Below are 18,285 nucleotides of genomic sequence, written 5' to 3' on the forward strand. Positions count from 1 at the left end.
AAACAAATTGGACTATGTCAAACTAAAAAGCTTCTGCACAGCTAAAGACAATAAGAACAGAATAAAAAGACAAACTACACAATGGGAGAATATATTTGACATTACGTCTGATAAGGGGTTAATAACCAAAATTTATAAAGAACTTGTAAAACTTAATACCAGGAAGACAAACAATCCAATCCAAAAATGGGCAAAAGAAATGAATAGACACTTCTCCAAAGAGGACATACAGATGGCCAATAGGCATATGAAAAAATGCTCAACATCACTAATCATTAGAGAAATGCAAATTAACACCACAATGAGATATCACCTCACACCGGTTAGAATGGCGCTCATCAACAAAACAACATAGAATAAGTGCTGGTGAGGATGTGGAGAAAAGGGAACCCTCCTGCATTGCTGGTGGGAATGCAAACTGGTGCAGCCTCTGTGGAAAACAGTATGGAGATTCCTCAAAAAATTGAAAATCGAACTGCCTTTTGACCCAGCCATCCCACTTTTAGGAATATACCCCAAGGACACCATAGAACGGTTCCAGAAGGAGAAATGCACCCCGATGTTTATAGCAGCATTGTTCACAATAGCGAAGATCTGGAAACAGCCCAAGTGTCCGTCAGTGGATCAGTGGATTAAAAAGCTTTGGTACATATATACTATGGAATACTACTCAGCCATAAGAAATGATGACATTGGATCATTTACAATAACATGGAGGGACCTTGATAACATTATACGGAGTGAAATAAGTAAATCAGAAAAAAACTAAGAACTATATGAACCCATGCATAGATGGGACATAAAAAAAAATGAGACTCAGAGACATGGACAAGAATGTGATGGTAACAGGGAGTGGGGTGGAGGGGTGGGGAGGGGGCAAGGAAGGAGAGGGAGGGAGTTGAGGGAGGGTAGGGGCACAAAGAAAACCAGATAGAAGGTGACGGAGGACGATTTGACTTTGAGTGAGGGGTATGCAACATAATCAAAGGTCAAAATAATCTGGAGATGTTTTCTCGGAACATATGTACCCTGCATATCAATGTCACTGCATTAAAATTAATAAAAAAAAGATTTACATAGGTTCAAAATAGTAACACATTCAAATCCATTCAGTGAAAACCAGTCTGTAGTTTAGGATTGTATAGCAACTCAAATGCATTTTTTTCCCACAGTTTTGTTGAGATTTTTTAAATTTCTTATTTATTTATTTATTCATTTTAGAGAGGAGAGAAGGGGCGGGGGAGAGAGAGAGAGAGAGAGAGAAGAAGAAGAAGAAGAAGAAGAAGAAGAAGGAGGAGGAGGAGGAGGAACAGGAAGCATCAACTCCTATATGTGCCTTGACCAGGCAAGCCAGGGTTTTGAACCGGCAACCTCAGTGTTTCCAGGTTGACGCCTTATCCATTGCGCCACCACAGGTCAGGCAGTCTTGTTGAGATTTTACAAGCAAAGTCATTGTTTTATATTGTCAGCACCTAAAAAATATGGCCACAATTTCTGTGCAAGTATAATAATCCAGTAATAGAAAAAAGGGACATTGACAGAGTTTATAAATTATAGCTTGATGTGTGTGTGGAAAGTCACATAATTTATCAGCCTCTCAAAGTAGGAACTTCTGGGCCCATACCCTTGGAACCACCAACAGAACACTGGGGTCTGGATTTTGCTGAAAATGAATGAGCAAATGAGGGAGATGAACTAAAGAAGGGTGCATTAGATGGAGAAGAGGGTTCCCAGAAGTGACATGAAGAAGCTGTTACAAATACCATACATTAAAAGAATAAGAAAAGAGAGGGACAAAGGAAGTGGAGAGGGCCACAGACTGCTAGAAAGAAGTGGGACTCCCTTGGACTGGGGTGTGTCTGATCATTACTCTGCCAGGAAGCAGCTGAGGGACACTAGGCAATTCTTCCTGTCTTTCTGTGCCTGCGTTCCCTTTTCTGCCACATAATGAAAACAGTGTTTGCCCCCTCAACTCCATATGCTGTTATGAAGAATAAATTTACATAAAATCCTTAAGCAAAATATAAATATGTAGCATTGTTATTATTATTTCATTAGGAACCATATACACGTTATCTTTGTTCATTCTTTTTATGAAATATTCCCTTAAAAACTAGCACAACATGTCTCTCCTACTTCTTTGCTCTACTAAATTCCATAGATTTTTGGGTTGCCCTTTCTACTGTGTTTACCAGTGTCTCAGCAATGCAGCGTGGCTACTCTGTCAGAGGTGCTCTTTTGTGTCAGAAAGTGCTCTATAAAGTTTTCAGCCTAAATCATTAAGCTTACTCTTTCCTAAATTTGTAATGTAAGAAACTGACCTGGCTTATTCACTTTGTGTTTTGCTGCTTCTCAGATGTCTGTATGATGGAAAATGTGGGGCCAACCCTACCCAAGGAAATGAGCTTTAATTTGTCTTGAAGACTAAATAGATAAACATTAGTTTAGGCCTTATTATGAAATACAAATGTAGATTCACTTTACTCACAGTTCTGATGAAAATTCTGTGTGTTCAGGTGTGGAATAAGTTGAAGAAATAACTTTTTTTAAGTACCATAAATTTGTCCTTTTTTTTTTGCAAATAACAGTGGAATATTCTTTAGGGTTTGCTATTATGGTCACTTATTAACTTTAATTTTTAATTATGTGGTTAATTAGTAGAGGAACTTTTAGATGCATTTACAGGTTTAGATAAAAAAATTGAAAGTTAATTAATCCTTTGGGGAGATATTTTAAAGGGCAAGCTCAGTAACTGCATAGTTAAATTCAGTGTGAAACATGAGGAGAGAATGTCTAACATAAATAAAGACCTTAGAGTAATCTTATTTTCTTAATATGAGTGCTTATTTGCTATTCATATTTTATTTCCCCATTGCAACTTCATTAATATTAAGAAATGGAGTAATACGTGTATCAGAAGATATATATGTGTGTGTGTGTGTGTGTGTGTGTGTGTGTGTATAGTATTTTCCATGGTTTGAGGAAGCACTGGGAAAACTGTCTTGGTGAAATATCTCTTAAACAGTCTGCCACACAGTCCTGAAATTTTGCAATTAGAGTACCATTCCTTTGGGTTGCTGTCAATCAGGAACACGTATACAGGGCCACATGGGATTATCACAAAGCACAGGCTCTGGAGTCAGACAGAGCTAGGATTGGTTGGCTTTGGCACTTACTAGCTGCGAAATTCTGGGCAAATTACTTATCTTCTCTGAGCCCTCATTTCTTCATCTATAAAATGGGATTAATGGCTATCACATGAAAAACACAATTTAAATGAACTGGTATATTTGAAGAACCTAATACAATACTTAAACTCTTAGTACATTGCAATATGAGTTATTAGCAATAGTAGAAATATTTAATTTAAATTGGGGTTTGCATAGCTGTGGGGGTACATGAAGACATTCTAAGAGGTCTATAGATATATAATTTTAAGGGGTTCAATTCCCAGTCTCCACTTGCCTCTGTGTTTACTTTTTCTGTGTGTACCCTCTGTGTGTACAGATGCATGTGCATCAGCCTGCTTCTCCTTTCCCATCTTCTCTTTCATAATCTTCCTTCTTCTGTTTACAAGAGAGACAAATTTCTTATCAAACCTGAATCATACTATGCTACATTCCCTTGGGTGTGGAAACCTCTGAGACACCAAGCAGAAGCAATTACAGATATCTGAGAGCCTCCTTTAATCAAAATGGCACCATGAACTAAAGGCAATAAGTCATCGCGTCTTTCCCTGTCTTATGCTTATCTCTGTTAAGGGCAAAGCATAACTGTTGTGGACTATGCATTTGTGTCTCCCAAAATTCACATGTTGAAATCATAACACCCAATGAGATGGTATTTGGAAGGTTGCAGGCCTTTGGAAGATAATTATGTCATGAGTTTGAAGTCCTTACAAATGGGATTAGTATCCTTGTAAGAGGGAACACAGGAGCCTGCTCTCTCTCTTCTCTCTGCCATGTGAGCATGTGAGAATACTGCTACCTGCAAACCAGAAAGAGGGCACTCATCAGAAACTAGAAATTCCAGCATCTTGACCTTGGACTTCTGGCCTCCAGAGATGTGAAATAAATGTTCCTTGTTTAAACCATAGTAAAGCAATTTATTGCAGCAGCATGACCTGGTTGAGGTAATGCCTTAAACAGGTGTGCTGATCATATTTGGATGTTTTGGTCTCACATATATTATGGAATTAGGCGAGTATGTTATGGATTTAAAGTTTATTATGGAATTTGGATGTTTTGATTTCAAATATATTATGGAATATTGCCATTTCTACTGTGCGAAGAAACCCTTGGAAACAGAATAAAAAGAACATTTCTTGAAAATATTGAAGATGGCAGCATGTTATTCACCCAGGTGACAAACTCATGATAGATTTCTGTACTTTAGCTATTTATCTATGTTGAAATATTCAAGATTTGTGAGAAGCATGCTGAGAAATGCCAGTCTTCTCCGAGCCACATTTTCTCTGCAATTTCATCATCTCAGTAATGAGGATGAGCTCAGTGACTGCTCTTGTTTATTTGCATTTTAATCTAGTCTCAGTAGTATAATTTGCATGATTTCAGGGTGGAAAAACCCACAATTTTTTCCAACATGTCAATGTTATATTTTCTAATAAGAAATATGTATTAGATAGAGGTAAGTTAGTGTCTTGTATTTTCTCAAATATATATTCAAAATCATAGGAGAAACATTTTCATTAACTAAACAAAATATGAGACCCGTACTCATTTTTGATGAAGGTACAAATCTGCTGCTTATTGTCACTTTTCTGCTCATTTGCAAACCCCTACCATGTTCTCATTAGGTGTACTGGTCAGCTTGGGCTGCCATAGCAAAATACCGCAGACTAGGCGGCTTAAACAACAGGAATTTATTTTCTCACAGTTCTAGAGGCAGAAGTCCAAGATCAGGGTGCCAGCATGGCTCTAATGAGGGCCCTTTTCCTGGCTTGCAGGTGGCCACCTTCTCCCTGCGTCCTCACACGGCAGAAAGAGAGAGCTCTGGTGTCTATTCCTTTTTTAATAAGGGCCCCTGCCCCACTGGATTAGGGACCTACCCTTATGACCTCATTTAAAATTTATCACATCTTCACAGGCCCTGTCATCGAACACAGTTATATTTGGAGATTCAGGCATCCATATAAGAATGTTGAGGGCTCACAATTTAGTCCATATCATTAGGTTTAAATAACAGGAATATGTTGCAGATTCTCCTTACATAATATGCTCAACAATTCTTAATGTACTTTTGTAAGCCTGTACTTGTTAGGGACTGAGTTCTTTCTTTTGCTGTCAATTTATATAAAGTGTTAAAATGATACTCTTAAAAGTAGAACATCTATTTATGTTCAAAAATAAATAGAAATTCCTCCAAATGCAAATCTAGTATAACATGACCCAAGCTTGGAGAATTGGCTTGATTTAATTAGTATTAATTTTTCTCTTCCAGATATTGACACACTAACTCTAATTCTATGAAACATATAATTTATATAAAAAACAATTGATTTCAACCATGGGAAGAAGTCATTACACACAAATAAACATCCTCCAGTGTCTGTGTCTGTCTTTCTCTCATATCTTTGTATGTATTTTGAGATTTCCCTAAAAAATTAAGTGTGACATTAATGTGTAAGTCTTTATTCATAGTCAAAGAGAAAGTTCTAAAATGCACAATTTGTAATTTTATTTTTAACCCCAATTTTAACTATTTTAGCTTCATAAGCAAGATGCCTCTAAATAAAAGATGAACGGTATAATTGATAGTCATGTGATAAGTCTTAGTTAAGCTTATTTGGGTCATATTTCCTAGGAACTGAGAAAGTAAAGAATTCTAGTGGCTGGGTAACAATCTCTTTTTTGTAAATGAAGTCATTTGCAGTTCTTTGCTTTCAATGAAATTAAAGGAGGGTGTAACCAAGTTTTCAACAGATAAAATTTTTTTTGATAACATCGCTATTCACTTTTGACATAATTAAGGAGGTATTCAAATAATAGTGATATTTGCATGAGATAATGCTTAGAAATCTCATTATTTATTTAATTAAACAGGTTTTCTCACGGCTTATGTGCATAAAAATGGAGAATAAGAGTAGAATTGATGCTGAATCTTGTCTCATTCAAACAGTAACAAAGATACATGAATTTATTTAAAAAGATCCATGTATTCATTTGGATTAATTTTTAATAAAATTGGTATGTTTTATAATTATTTATCAAAATATGTCACATACTTATGTTGCTTTTTTATTATGTACTAAGAATCATTGTAAAGATAAACTTAATCCAGAAAACATTTTAAAATATTTAAAACCTATGGTCATTCAAAATTGCAATGTTTACATTTCAACCTATAGATGATTATTTTTGTTATTGTAGAGAAGTGAAAGGGTGACCAGATAAAATCTTTCAATTATAAATATATATTAAATTAATAACATTCTTCTGAGGAAGTGTGAGATCGAGAAGAAAAAGAAATGATATAAATTTTCCAGTTGTCAAAAAAGTACTTGTCTATGGATTTTTAAATGACTGAGAATGGATATCAAATTGATTGGGCATTTAGAGTCCATTGTATACAGAGTATAATGTACATTTTATCTAAAAGTTAATATTTACAATATGCTAGAAAGTACATATTTTGAAGCTATTCCAATTTATGAAAAATTTTAGGTGCCTACTTGAAAATGTGTAAGAGGATACATAGCTTTTCAAAATTCTTTTTGGAAGTAGGAGAGAAAAAAGTTTGAAGATCACTGATTTATTGTGTCAAATCTTTACAGTTTTAACAGTTGATTATACTGGATTTCATGGGAAAAAAGAGGACAGAAAAATTGTGAGCACAGGAAAAGGCAGACAGATGCATACTTCTGATAAGAGCTCTTGAAAAGCAGAGCTGGAGAAATAATAACAACATCTTCCCCCCAAAAATAGCAGACGGGTCTCAAAATTCTGAATTTTTAGCCAGCATATTTGAGACGTGGCTTCATGCATTATTTATAAACTTTTGCAAAGCATATTTATGTCAAAGTTGGTGGTTCTCTCTTACAATGGGTTGAATTATGCTGGAGATTAAGGCTCCATCATTGCAGCCAAGAATGCTGTGTGACTGGTGTGGTATTGGCCACCAGAAGTACAAAGAGAAACATGAGGAGATCCCTTGAGGAGTTTACAGCAGAGAGAGAACTGGAAGTTAGTGTGACAGAAAGTTGAAGTCAATGATGATGTGTTCTGAGTATTTTTTACTTATGTTCCATGTAGATTATTTGAGTTATTTTTAAAGAACCTGGTGATAAATTTGTGATAATTATAACAGTTTCTTATGTGTGTTGTGTTTTCTAATTTACAAGATGATATAAAAAGTAGCTCATTTGGTGTTAATAGCAATCCTTGTGGAGGGCAAGACCTGTATTATTACTTTTATTTATTTATTTAATAAATAAATTTATTATTTTTTATAATAATAATAAAATTTATTTTATTTATAAATAATAAATAAATATTATTTATTAATAATAAATAATAAATAAAAATATTATTATTTATTAATAATAATAATAAAGGCTGCAATGATGGAGCCTTGATCTCCAGCATAATTAAAAAAAATAAATAAAAAAAAATTATTTTTTTCTTAGAGAGAGAGAGAGAGAGAGGGAGGGACAGGGACAGACAGGTAGAAGGGAAAGAGATGAGAAGCATCAACTTGTAGTTGCAGCACCTTAGTTGTTCATTGATTGCTTTCTCACATGTGCCTTGACGGGGAGACTACAGCTGCCAGTGACCCCTTGCTCAAGTCAGTGACCTTGGCTTCAAGCCAGAGACTTTTGGGCTCAAGTCAGCAACCATTGGGTCATGTCTACGATCCCACACTCAAGCCAGTGACCTCAGGGTTTCAAACCTGAGTCCTCAGCATCCCAAACCAATGCTCTATCCACTGCACCTTTGCCTGGTCAAGCTTATTACTTTTATTTTAGAGATGAGAACACAATGGCCTAGAGAACTAGGTTTGACCGCATCATATGACCAGCAAATGGCAGAATAAGATGTAACCCAGGTCCTTGAGGCTCCTGGTTTGGCCCCTTCCCTATCATACCACATTGTAGCCTGAGTCACTCTGTTTGCTCTCCTGCACGTTGGGAAGACAATCCTCTTTAGGCCTCTTCTACTTCTATATGCACTGCGCTAGGTGTACCAAATATGCAAAGCCCTGGCCACTCTTATACCTAGGTCATTTCTCAGGGTTGTTTATGCAGTGGACAACCTAGAGAGATTAGGTAACAAGCCCCCCAAATAATAAGTCTTGCCTACTCTTTGCTATAAAAATATGGAATCTTCAAACTCAGTTGTTATACAAAACCACTGTGTGCTTATCACCCATCTGTGCTGATCATTGCAGCCCTGAGGGTTCTGAAGGCAAATGTACTGATGCACATGCTTCTCACTGTCCTGTAAGTAATTTGTCCTTAGTCTTTCAGCCAGGAGCCTTGAAATGCTAACAGATTAATTTATTACCTTGCATGCAGAATAAGATCAAATCTCATACCTGACGTGGCAATGACATAGACTTGCAAGATGTTTGAGGACAATGTGTAAGGATGTATAAGTTATGACAGGCCTCATACAGGGCTTCAAATTGGTATGCCCCATAATCTAAATTCAGGAATCTGAATCAGGAAATAGTTCTCACAAAAAGGAGGTGGTAAAAATGAACACAATATTGTTTGGAAAAAGCCATATGCAGAACAGACTAGGTTCAAGGAATTTGTTGCTTATGTGATAGGTTCAATATTTTACATATATCATGGTGTCAGGCTATGTATCCAGGTACACAAAAATGTAATCTCATTTCTCTGTAATGAAACTTTGCTTCCTAGTTCTCATCTCTGCCAACGACAGAGAGTAAGGTGATCCAGTTGCCTCAAGTGTGAAACTCATTCCCTCCAGCCTCTCCCTCATTTCTCCTCAGCTGTAATGTGGGCAGGTGGGATGCCATGAAGCCAGGCTGAGGTGTTTTTTGTCTGTGCTGGCCTCTGCTGAGGTACAACTTGTCCCACTTGGTCTTGGGCATCTCGGCTCTTTCTGCTGCGTGGATGGTGATTTCTCTGGTTTTATCATGGCCTTCAATTGTCACATGCATATACTCTGCCCTCTTCCATCAAACAGAGACCTCTTTGGTCTGAGTGCCCTTTACAGGCATGTGGTGCCTCTTTGCTCCATTTTTCTACCCTGCTGGAGTATGGGAGCTCTCTGAGGCCCATCTGCGTGGCTATTTGCCTCAGCTATTGCTAACCTATTACTCAGGTGCTGGGTTGGGCATAAGGCTTCTCTGAAGCTCATACTCTCTCAGGAAACTTGCATCTCACCAAGGAGCCAGGCTCTGGGCCCCCATCAACTTCTCTGGGGTTTCTATCTGGGTATCTTCCTTGGTGTTCGCCATGTCTGAATCTGTCATATTCTCAGTGAATTTTATTTTTTCCCCATTTATTGAATTTTTATATGAATTTAGTCTACATTTACATTCTTCTCCAATTGATGGTTTATAAATTTTCTGAATTCTAGGGGTTTGGGCCTTCATTTTTAAAGTTAAGTGTCAGGTATTTAAAAGGAAAAAAAAGAAAGAAGAAACCCTTTTTTATTCTCTCAAACACCTGCCACTTATAACAGAAAGCCACACCTGGCAGACCATCTATGATTTACCAGTGTTTTTGGCAGTTTCTAACCTGGGCCTTTTGTCATGTCTGGATGACCCTGCCCTGAGAGTGACATAGAAAGATAGTACTCACTGACTGGTGACTGGTGGTTGAAAGGAAAGGATAACAGGAATTAAAAAGCACATAATTATAACAACAGCAACAGTAATAACTGGCCCACTACAACTGGGAACCATGCTTGCTTCTACGATCCTCATCAAGAGATCATGGTGTCCCCAGGAAGTTGGCTAACAGTAGCTGTATAAGAAACTGCAGCCTACTCAATTACATTGCCACTGGCCAGAAATTAAGTAATGATGTTCCTGGAACTGGAGAGTATAATGTGAACAGTGTAGATCTAACACTGTTCTCAAGAATCTCCCTGTACTTCTGAGAATCTGACAGTTTCCATCTAGATGTTAATGTCTTCAAAATGGAGAACATTTTGTCAGTTTGTTCAGGGGACAGAGTTGATGGATTCTGTGTGAAAGGCAGGGCCCTTCACTCCAACAACTAACTCTCTGTTGGATAGAAGTTATCAAGGTTTAATATGAATAAGAGTCATTTAGGAAGATTGTTTAAAAAATGTAGATTCCTGGAAATTTTCCTCATATAATCTGATTCATAGTTCTGGGATAGGGCTCAGGAATTTACATGTTAATAAGCTTTTCCTGGACCACTTTTTAAGATGATTAGATGCATCACTGAAGTGAGGAGGATAGAAATGAATGACTGTTCACAGTGATAGTAGGACCACCATTAGATCCAGGCCAGGGGCGTTCCTGCTTTGGGGCTTGTGGTTGAGGGAACCTCGCTCTGCTGTGCCACTTCCCATGAGATGAGGAATCTGTGGGCTAAACGATTTATGCCAGCCTGGAGCCAACCTTCTGGACCATAATCTGAGTCCTGGAATGTTAATGCCCAATTGGCACTGAGCTGATGATACCAGGTTTTGCATGGCCTGCTGTTGACAGCCTTTGGCCTCTGCACTGGTCAGAGGGTGTAGGCAAGTGGACTAAGCTTGGAGATGGGAGCTGTAGTATTTCCTAGTGGCCAGAGGAAGCCCAGATGGAGGGCTGGCTCTGGGAGGACCAGGAGTGGGGGCCCACAGCCGCTTCTTCGCTGTCCCTACACCAGGGGTCCAGGTCTTTTGAAGACGTATTTATCAGATAGACAATCAGAGCATGTATTATTCAGCAGCTTGTTAGCTTTGATTTATAAATTCTAAATATGTAGACACATGGTTTGTGGGCCTTCACTGTGTTCTTGCCTCAGGTCCAAAAATGTTAGGGGCAGACCTGATCAACATTTTCAAATTATTAGTGTCTTAGAATTGATTTCATTTGATTGAGAAACTGTCCAGATCCCAGAGAAGAAAGAATGGACAAGAGAGGAAAGTTAATGTGACCTCCAGTCATGGCTGTGCTGTGGGCCCCCGGGAGAGACCAAGGAGACCTGTGTAGCGGGCCAGACTGGGAGCAGCTTTCCAAAGCCTGGCCACTGCGCTCGCCCCTAGGGGTGGGAGATGGATGGCGAATTCTGTTTGGCTGAACTGGCTGTTTTTGGACAAAACCCAGGATGTCAAATCTCATTCTCACCAGGATTCCAGCTTCTCCCACGTCACTCAACTTTTCCTTAACTTTTTCTTGGAGTGAGATAGAGTCTAGAAATGTGAACACTTTTCAGAATGACTTTAAGATATTTTCAACTTGTCACATGTAAGAAAAAATAAAAGATTTGTTCTAGTTGGATCAATTATTTTATAAGTGGATTAACAAAGGTTCCTGTGACTTATTTTTTATATATTTCACTCACAGGGTGTAAAAGACAGCCTTAGCTGACCCTCAACTTTACTTGATACCACAGGACACATATCTTAGAAGCAATATTCCTTAAAACAGCCAATTCTTGCTTCCAGTAGGTCTTTTATATACAGTTATCCAGGTTGTTCATGGCATGAGGGCACCTACCCAAAGAAATGAGTCAGAGCTGAACTCCAGTCCTTTGTTAAGCTGTGTGTCCTAACATCGGCTTGCATTCACCACGCCTTTTTCTAATCAGCCAAAGTCACAGTCTGCTCCTCAAATCACATGCCTTCAGGCCTGGGTTCATGCAAGAGGGTCCCTTTGGGTGGCCATGGTAGTCAAATATTTAAATATAGCAAAGTGTCTCTCTCTATTATTATTATTATTATTTAGATGAAAGAAGGGGAGATAGTGAGGCAAACTCCTGCATGTGCCTGACTGACCAGATCCACCTGGCAACCCCATCCAGGGCCAATGCTTGAGTACCGAGCTCCTGAGGCTGATGCCCTCTAACAGAACGATCCTCAGCATCTGGGGCCATGCTTGAACCAATGGAGCCATGAGCCACTGGCTACGGGAGGAGAAGAGAGATAGAAGGGCGGGGGAGAAGCAGATGGTTGCTTTTCCTGTGTGCCCTGACTGGAATCAAACCAAGGACGTCCATGTGCAGGCTGATGCTCTAGCCACTGAGCACTGGCCAAGGCCAGAGTGTATATTTCTAAGGGGACTTCCCTTGTTGAAAGACATGCCTGAGAAGAGAGCAGAGCCTGGCTGTCTGGCCAAATATTGTTCCTATTATAGATCAAGAAATTAACGTTCTGGTTTATAAAAGATGTTTTTTGTATGGTTAGCTGAAGTTTGTTCTCCAGGGGCTTGGGGTGAATAAACAAAATTGAACTTCTAGATCAACAAAGCTGAAGATGCTACACTTGTAGTGACTTTTATAGCCTCATGTGTCCTAGCAGAACAAACACCAGCTGCAGGAAATCCTTTGAAACTGCTTGAAATTCACTGCACCATACTGAGGGATTTAGCTCAGTAGACATGAAGGAAGGGACACTGACTGGTAGTAGCATATCACTTTCTGCTTGCATTTTCTATTCTCTTACTCTTTTTTCATATTATTTATCACTACTGGATCTAATGTTTCATGTCAATTTGTTTATTTACCATATAAGGTTGGACAAAAGTAGATTTACAGTCATATGTATGGAAAATAATCCAATAACTAGTAAATAATAATGCAAGAATAAATTTTGTGTTTTGCATACTCATAACTGTAAATCTACTTTTGCCCCCACCTGTATGCTTAATCAGGTCCTGCCATTGTCTAGAGTATTCAGTAATGTTTGTTGAATGAATAAATGAGTGTTCCATAGGATGCAACCTCAGGTTTTGTAAGGTTGCTGGAAGGTTTTGCAAATGTGCTGTTAGAAATAAAGGCTGCGTTTTCATGGACCACCCTAAGTGGGCATGAAATCAATTAACTCTGGGCTGTTGTGAGAAAAGGCATGTCCACTAGGGTGACCCTCAGAACAGGAGATACTAGGGTGATGCTATATGCTGAAACATGGTGGGAGCATTTTAGGGAGAACTCAGTGGTAATTTTGTTTCTTTCCTCCTCCTATCTCTGTCTCTATTGCAGCAAAAGAAAGAATGCCTCTCTGGGAAGCAACAGGCAGCTGCACCAGCCATGACTTCCAGGGCCCAGAAGGAAAAGCCAAGCTTCACTATTGCTTTATGCTGTATATAATCAGGTACTGGGGCAGAATTACTAGAGCCAGAAAGTAAAGTCAGGGAGGGTTCTCTAAGATCAAATATTTGAGTAATTACAGCTGGAGAATGAGTGTTTATTGCTATTAATATATCAGCTTTGAACAAAGGAAGTAATTAATGCAATATGGATCTGCATTGTTCATGAACATAGAAAAGACATCTCCCAGCCTCCCCCAGTCCTGCCTTCTTCTGGGCCTGCTAGAGCTCACAGCCAATTAGGGGTAGCAAAATCTGATGTCTTCACCCTCATCCCTGAATGTTTCTACCAGCAAGCTGCTCTGATGGAAAGCTGGCTCTCTGTTGAGAACATCGCCTTTCTATTCTCCTGCATTTGTCATGTGGTGGCTGTGGTTTTCTCTGTCAGTTTTGTACCATGGAACTTGGAGGAGGGCTGCATTTCCTCTTTGTTCCTCATTGCTTCTGGATTAATCTTTCCTCCCTAAAAGTGTCTTAGATCAAACCTCAGGTCATCAGGTTGTGACACCTGTTCTTCTATTTTGCTGACATCTGTTTTCTCAAGGTTGTTCCTCAGTCCAGCCTTGATTCTGGGCAATTTCAATATACACATAGATGGTCCTTACATTCCCTGGCTTCTCAGTCCCCTGTTTATCTCTCCTCTCACAATTGGGCCCATCACCTTTTGTTACTGCCGTGACCATCAGACCCATCATTACCGATTGTGGTACACCCTCCATGATTGCAGGGTGTGCGTTCCCCTCTCCACCTCCCACCTCCTCTAGCACACTCACTCTTTCTAGCTTCCTGTTTGCTAGGGCTGCACGACCAAGTACCACAACTCGGTGGCTTAAACAATAGGCATATATTTTCACTCAGTTCTGGAAGCTGGAAGGCCAAGATCAAGGAGTCAGAGATTAATTCCTTCTTAGGGCTATCAGGGAGAATCTATTTCATGCCTCTACCCTGGCTTTGGATGGTTTTCTGACAATCTTTGGTATTTACTGGCTTGGGAACACATCACACCAGACTCCGTCTTCATCTTTATATGGTGTTCTATGTATATGTCTGTGTTCAACTCTTCCATTTCTATAAAGACATCAGTAATATTGGCTTTAGGGGCACACTGTACTCCAATATGAGCTCATCTTAACACAAATAATTATATCTTCAGTGAATCTGGACTATGGACCTCTTGTCTTCTCCATCTACACTCACTCTGGGTCATCTCAGCCAGTCTCCTAGATTTAAGTACAATCCAAACCTTCAGCATATAGCTCCAGCTTGGATCTTCTCCTTGAACTATATGCTGATAACAACTTGCTTCCTCATTTCCTCTACTTGGATGTCTAATATGGTTTTTTGTTTTGTTTTAATTTTATAATTTTTTTTAGAAAATTAATTTTAACAGGGTGACATTGGTCAACTAGAGTACATAGATTTAGAGAAAACATCTCCAGATCATTTTCACATTCGATTATGTCGTATACCCATCACCCAAAGTCAAATCGTCCTCCGTCACCTCCTATTTGTTTTTTTTTATGTCCCTCCTCCCTCCACTCCCTCCCTCTTCTCCCTTCCCCTCCACCTGGTAACCTTTGCATTTTTATCTATGTCCATGAGTCTCAATTTTGTGTCCCACCTGAGTATAGGATCATACAGTTCTTACTTTTTTCTGATTTACTTATTTCACTTAGTATAATGTTATTAAAGTTCATCTATGTTGTTGTAAATGATCCAATGTCATCATTTCTTATGGCTGAGTAGTATTCCATACTATATATGTACCACATCTTCTTTATCCAATCATCTATTGAAGGGTTTTTTGGGTGTTTCCATGTCCTGGCCACTGTGAACAATGCTGCACTGAACATGGGGGTGAATGTTTCTTTATGTACCAATATTTTTGAGTTTTGGGGGTGTATACTCATTAGAGGGATTGCTGGATCATATGGTAGTTCCATTCTTAATTTTTTGAGGAATCACCACAATTTCTTCCATAATGGTTGTACTACTTTACATTTCCACCAACAGTGCATGAGGGTTCCTTTTTCTCCACAGCCTCTCCAGCATTTGCTATTACCTGTCTTGTTGATAATAGCTAATCTAACAGGTGTGATTAGCTCATTGTAGTTTTGATTTGCATTTCTCTAATAGCTAGTGAAGATGAGTATATTTTCGTATATCTATTAGCATTTGTATTTCTTCCTGGGAGAAGTGTCTGTTCATTTCCTCTTCCCACTTTTTTTATTGGATTGTTTGCTTGTTTCTTGCTGAGTTTTGTGAGTTCTCTGTATATTTTGGATATTAGGCCCTTATCTGAGCTGTTGTTTGAAAATATCATCTCCCATTTAGGTGGCTGTTTGTTTTGTTGTCAGTTTCTTTTGCTGTGCAAAAGCTTCTTAGTCTGATGTAGTTCCATTCATTTATCTTTGCCTTTACTTCCCTTGCCTTTGGAGTCAAATTTATAAAATGTTCTCTACGGCCAAAGTCCATGACTTTAGTACCTATGTTTACTTCTATGTAATTTATTGTTTCAGGTCTTATATTTCTTATAATTAGATCTTTGATCCATTTTGAATTAACTTTTGTGCAAGAAGACAAACACGTGGCTTTCCAGTTTTCCCAGCACCATTTATTGAAGAGGCTTTTTTTTTCTCCATTGTGTGTTTTTGGCTCCTTTATCAAAGATGATTTGCCCAAATATATATGGTTTTATTTCTGGGCTCTCTATTCTGTTCCATTGGTCTGAGTGTTTATTTTTCTGCCAATACCATGCTGTTTTGAGTATTGTGGCTCTGTAGTATAATTTGAAGTCAAGTATTGTAATGCCCCAGCTTCATTCTTTTTCCTTAGGATTACTTTGGCTATTAGGGGTTTGCTTTTTTTTTTATGGTTCCATATAAACCTGACTGGTTCCGTATAAACCTGATGAGTTTTTGTTCCATTTCTTTAACAAATGACTTTGGAATTTTGATGAAAATTGCATTATAGTTGTATATATTTTTTGTATAATAAGGTCATTTTAAACTATATTTCTTCTTCCTAACCAAGAACAAAAAATATTTTTCCATTTCATTGTGTCTTTTTTTTAATTTCCTTTAACAATGCTTTGTAGTTTTCATTATATAGGTCCTTTATATTCTTTGTTATGTTTACTCCTAGGTATTTTATTTTATTTTTTGTTGCAACCATAAAAGGGATTAATTTTGAGTTCATTTTCTAAAATTTCATTGTTGGTATATAAGAAAGCAATAGACTTCTGTATATTTGTTTTTTATCCTGCGACCGTACTGTATTGGTTTATGGTTTCTAATAGCCTTTCTGTGGAGTCTTTGGGTTTTCTATATATAGGATTTTATCTGCAAAAAGTGAAACCTTTACTTCCTCTTTCCCAATATGAATGCCTTTTATTTTTTTCTCTAGTTTTATTGCTCTGGCTAGAACTTCCAGCACTATGTTGAATAGGAGTGGAGATAGTGGGCAGCCTTGTTTTGTTCCTGATTTTAGAGGAAAAGTTTTTTAGCATTTTACCATTTAGTGTGATGTTAACTGATGGTTTGTCATAAATGGCCTTTATTATGTTGAAATATTTTCCTTCTATACCCATTTTTTTGAATGTTTTTTTTATAAATAAATTTTTATTAATGTTAATGGGGTGACATCAATAAATCAGGGTACATGTATTCAAAGAAAACATGTCCAGGTTATCTTGTCATTCAATTATGTTGCACATCCATCACCTAAAGTCAGATTGTCCTCCATCACCCTCTAACTAGTTTTCTTTGTGCCCCTCCCCCTCCCCCTTCTCCTCTCTCTCCTTCCCTCCCGTGCCCCCACCCCACCCCCAGTAACCACGGCACTCTTGTCCATGTCTCTTAGTCTCATTTTTATGTCCCACCAATGTATGGAATCATGTAGTTCTTGTTTTTTTCTGATTTACTTATTTCACTCCGTATAATGTTATCAAGATCCCACCATTTTGTTGTAAATGATTCGATGTCATCATTTCTTATGGCTGAGTAGTATTCCATAGTGTATATGTGCCACATCTTCTTTATCCAGTCATCTATTGAAGGGCTTTTTGGTTGTTTCCATGTCTTGGCCAATATGAACAATGCTGCTATGAACATGGGGCTATATGTGTCTTTACATATCAATGTTTCTTAGTTTTTGGGGTATATACCCAGTAGAAGGATTGCTGGGTCATAAGGTAGTTCTATTTTCAGTTTTTTGAGGAACCACCATACATTCTTCCATAATGGTTGTACTACTTTACAGTTCTACCAACAGTGAATGAAGGTTCCTTTTCCTCCACAGCCTCTCCAGCATTTGCTATTACCTGTCTTGTTGATTATAGCTAATCGAACAGGTGTGAGGTGGTATCTTATTGCAGTTTTGATTTGCATTTCTCTAATAACCAAAGAAGATGAGCATCTTTTCATATATCTGTTGGCCATTTGTATTTCTTCCTGGGAGAAGTGTCTGTTCATGTCCTCTTCCTACTTTTAAATTGGTTTGTTTGTTTTTTTGTTGTTGAGTTTTATGAGTTCTTTGTAAATTTTGAATATTAGGCCCTTATCTGAGCTGTTGTTTGAAAATATCATTTCCCATTTAATTGGCTGTCTGTTTATTTTGTTGTTAGTTTCTCTTGCTGAGCAAAAACTTTTTAGTCTGATGTAGTCCCATTCATTTATCTTTGCCTTCACTTCTCTTGCCTTTGGAATCAAATTCATAAAATGCTCTTTAAAACTCAGGTCCATGGGTTTAGAACCTATGTCTTCTTCTTTGTACTTTATTGTTTCAGGTTTTATATTTAGGTCTTTGATCCATTTTGAATTAATTTTAGTACAAGGAGACAAGCTGTAGTCGAGTTTCATTCTTTTGCATGTGGCTTTCCAGTTTCCCAGCACCATTTGTTGAAGAGGCTTTCTTTTCTCCATTGTGTGTTGTTGGCCCCTTTATCAAAAATTATTTGACCATATATATGTGGTTTTATTTCTGGACTTTCTGTTCTGTTCCATTGGTCCGAGTGTCTATTTTTCTGCC

This window comes from Saccopteryx leptura, chromosome 6, assembly GCF_036850995.1.
Source record: "Saccopteryx leptura isolate mSacLep1 chromosome 6, mSacLep1_pri_phased_curated, whole genome shotgun sequence".
NCBI lineage: Eukaryota > Metazoa > Chordata > Mammalia > Chiroptera > Emballonuridae > Saccopteryx > Saccopteryx leptura.